Source organism: Gossypium hirsutum, chromosome A05 (genome assembly GCF_007990345.1).
Source record: "Gossypium hirsutum isolate 1008001.06 chromosome A05, Gossypium_hirsutum_v2.1, whole genome shotgun sequence".
Classification (NCBI taxonomy): Eukaryota; Viridiplantae; Streptophyta; class Magnoliopsida; order Malvales; family Malvaceae; genus Gossypium; species Gossypium hirsutum.
Genome location: NC_053428.1, coordinates 37,723,327 through 37,727,510, shown reverse-complemented (window position 1 = coordinate 37,727,510; position 4,184 = coordinate 37,723,327). Strand labels below are relative to the sequence as shown.

The following is a 4,184-nucleotide window of genomic DNA, read 5'->3' as shown; positions in this document are numbered from 1 at the left end:
CAGATCCGCTTAAGTTATTATAAATAGAGCTTGACGATTATGATGATCTAGGCACAATGATAACAATTTATTGCTCCCTTAAGATGGATAATCCTAGCCCAATTAAGTTGTTTGCGGAGATAGTTGAACCAAAACCTGTTCAAGTTGTAATTCTAGTAAGTCAATATTTTGGAATTGATTTTGATCTTAATGTCTACTGGGAAGATCGGTCAGGTTGTAGAGGGTCATTGCAAACTCCCGAAAATTCAAACTACGGTGGATGTTCGTATAATGTCCCAATCCCATGTCACCATCTAGAGATTCATCCAGAGGTGTTGGCCACCACAGAAGATGGTGATGAAGGGTCTGATAATGAAGGTTCTGATAAAGAAGGGTTCGATAGTGAAGATTTGAGTGACCCCGATTTGGATGACATCCCTAAAGACATAGACAATGAAAGCCCTGTGGAGGGTGAAGACATAGACTGATGTAGATCTTGATGCGGTGCTTGCACGCGAGTTCTCCGAATATCCAAATATAGTAATGACTCACCTATTGGATGAAAAACCAGAAACTGAAGATTTGTTTGTAAGACAACAATTCGATAACAAAAAACACTACTTACATGTAATAAAGTAGTACAACTTGAAGCTATCTGTCGACTACAAAGTCACGAAGTCAACACAATCTTTATATGTCAGATAATGTTGGAAATCCTCAAGTGGCTGTAAGTGGCATGTTTGAGCTATATTAATACAACGGATACAAATGTGGACAATCAGGAAAATAGAAGGTTTTCAAGCATGCACGGTCGCTTATGTCGCAAGATTATCAAAAGTTGAATGCAAAAATCATATGCAACTGCATCATCCCATTGGTGAAAGACTCACCCACCATCCCTGTATCTACATTTATTATGGACATGCAAGCTCGATTCAAGTACAATGTTTCCTACATGAAGGCATGGTGGGCGAAGCAAATGGCTATATAACAATTGTATGGTGACTTTGATGCATCATACAATGAACTTTAAGGGTTGGTAGCCGCGATGCGGGAGCATGTGCCGGGGATGATGGCTGATTTGCAAACACTGCCCCATAAAGCCCAGACAGCGAGATAGTATTGGGGAAACAAGTTTTCCATCAATTATTTTGGACGTTCGAGTCTTGTGTTAGGGCATTCCCTCACTGCAAACCGATAGTGCAGGTGGACGGAACTTGGCTCTACGGCAAATACATACAAATACTCTTGATTACGGTTGCACAATACGGCAACCGAAATGTACTTCCTATCGCTTTTGTCATTGTGGAGAGTGAGAACTTCGAGTCTTGGAAATTTTTTTTGTCAAATCTGCGAAGACACGTTGTCAGGTAAGACAATATTTGCCTAACCTTAGACAGATCAAAGGGACTAGTTGCTGTTGTACAAGCCCAATTTGCGGGCCCAATATAAACCCAATACACCTACCCAAACCTAAGCCCAATACCTAAAATAAAACTAAAAAAGAAAAAAGAAACCCTAAATCTCCTAATCCCACTACCTTAGTTGCATTGATAGTGCAAATAGCACTTCTCCACCACTCCATACCTGCAAAAGAAGACAAAAAAGGGCAGCAAAGAAAAACAATAGAAAATGAAATTCTTTGTATTTTTTTCTTTGGATTTTGGGCTATATAAGAGCCCTATGTTCATTGTAACAAGGGGAGGATTTTTTATATTTCAAAGGGAAGAATCGATTGTATTTTAGGGGAGAACCGTTCGTAAATAGGAGGGCTCTCTGGTTTTTCTTCCAAAAATTTGGAATAGAAAAGCAAAAGATTTAAAGTTTTAAGGTGATTTTCGTATTGTTTATTTAATCTTAAGTTGATTTTTTTATTTTTGTTTTTTTACATAAATATGAAAAATAAAAAGGGAGGGGAAAGGGACTTACTGAATCACGTCACCGGAACTCTTCCCTCCCTCGTCGATTTTGAACTCCAAAGGGAAAAGGGGGGAAGAAGAAATATGTATCAAACACGAAAAAGAAAAAAAGAAAATCAGTTTCAAAAGAGAATAAAAAGGAAGAATAATACTTACCTCCGGCTTCTCATCGTGTCCCTTCTACGTGTGGTCGGCCACCAAGTCCGATGGTGGTACGGTGGCGCTCCAAGGTTGAGGTCAAAACCCAAACGAAAGGGATAAAAGGGAGGGGTGATCTGTTTTGCTGCTGGTATAAAATGGCACATGGCCATTCAATTGCTTTTAGTTTTTAATAATTAATGAAACGATGCCACTAACCCCATGGTCTTCATGTTTTTGCTTTTGGGACAAATTGTACAAATGGTCCCTCATTCTTTTTGGTCCTTTCAAATCAGCTCATTGTTACTTTTTTAAAATTCACCCCAATTTTTGTATTTAAATTTCAATTTAGTCTTTTCTTTGTGATTCTTGACTGTTTTATCATCAAATTAATTACTTTATTATTATTATTATTATTATTAATGTATTTGTATGCCATATATATATTCTTTTAATTATACTCCATGTTACGCGTATATATACATATATTATGTCATTATACATTTTTTAAACATATACGTATATACCTATGTAATATCACTAATAGTTGTTTTCTAACATTATCATTATTTATAATATATGTGTATTGTATATATATGTCCTTTTAATATTGTGTTTTTCTATATGTTATATCTTTAGTAATATATTACGTATACTTTTTATTTTTTTTTATATTATCTTATGTATATATTTATAATAATAACTACATTATGTATATACTACTACTATATCTATCTATATAGCATTATTAACGATTATTTTTACTATTATTATTATTGTTCTAGGCATATATACTATGTATACATTCTTAATACTATATTATATCTCTTAATATCATATCATGTACATGTTATAATTACTTTACCCCTATCATATTTATTATTAATATTTTTGTTTATTTCCTTATACGCATATATACATATACTTTTTATATATAGTATTATCTTTATATATCATCATATTTATTATTATACTTATTATTTTCACTATTGTTACTTGTTATTTTATTTTAATATTATTATTTACATCATTTTTATCATTACAATTTTTTATTTTCCTTATTTTATTACTATTGACATTAGTACTATTTTTATTACTATTACTTTATTACTATCACTACTAATATCACTATTATTATTTTTTTATTGCTATTATTATTATCTTATTTTTTATTATTATGTTATTTTTATTTTTACTATTATTACTATTATCATTACTATTACATTATCAGCATATTATCCTACTTTTATTTTTTTATTATTATCCTTATTAACACATTTTTACCTTTTGGCAACATTATTATTATTTTTCTTTTACTATTTTATATATTACTTATTTATTTATCAGTTTACTGTTAGGTTTCCCTTTTTTTACTTAATTCTCTATTCTTATTTACTTTCATTTTTATCATTTTTATTATTTTTATCTATTATTCTCCTTTGAAGTTACATAGCTCGTTTATTTCTTTCATTTTTCTGTCATTTATACTACTCATTCATTATTATGCTTGTTAACATAAGGATTTATTTCTTTTTGTTTTCACTAATTCATGTTATATAATCCTTTACCCGACCCAAAATAATTCTTTCATAAAAGTAAATATTCCGTATTTGACAATTCGAGAAAATTGTGCCCTAACTTACTGGGTTTCGACTTTTCTCATTTAACCTAAATAACGGAATATCCTCTTAAATCGCAATACGAGTTTTGAAAAATGCTTATTCTTGGAGATACGAGATGTGATGCTCTAATTTACCGGGTATGACATTTTGTTACCTCGAAATAAGATTCTTCGAAAATAAAGGCAATATTAGGTGTTTGAGAATTCGAGAAAACGTGCCCTAACTCACTGGGTTTCGATTTCTCTCGTTTACTCTAAATAAACGAATACCCTTTTAATAAGTTAAAATACGCAAACTTTAAGAGGCGAGCTCGCTCTCGAAAATTCAAGATGTCGTGTCCTAACTTACTGGATGTGACATTTTATATTTTGAGACGAGAAGGTCTTTAACATCTGAGCATTTTTTAAAGAGGGATCATATTTCAAAGTCTTTCAAGTTTTCAATTTTCGACACTAAGCAACTAATTAATCAACTAGGTACCAATTTTTGGGCGTTCCGAGGGTGCTAATCCTTCCTCGTGCGTAAC

At 32.1% G+C, this 4,184-nt stretch overlaps 1 long non-coding RNA gene across 1 annotated transcript; it reads right to left on the bottom strand.

Annotated features, from left to right (window-relative positions):
* Nucleotides 1-560: 560 nt before the first annotated feature.
* Nucleotides 561-2,344, bottom strand: LOC107961203 (uncharacterized). Its single transcript, XR_005926613.1, has 2 exons — nt 1,520-2,344; nt 561-1,329 (listed from the first exon to the last, which is right to left on the bottom strand). It is a non-coding gene; the product is annotated as an uncharacterized lncRNA (long non-coding RNA).
* Between the last annotated feature and the right edge of the window lie 1,840 nt (nt 2,345-4,184).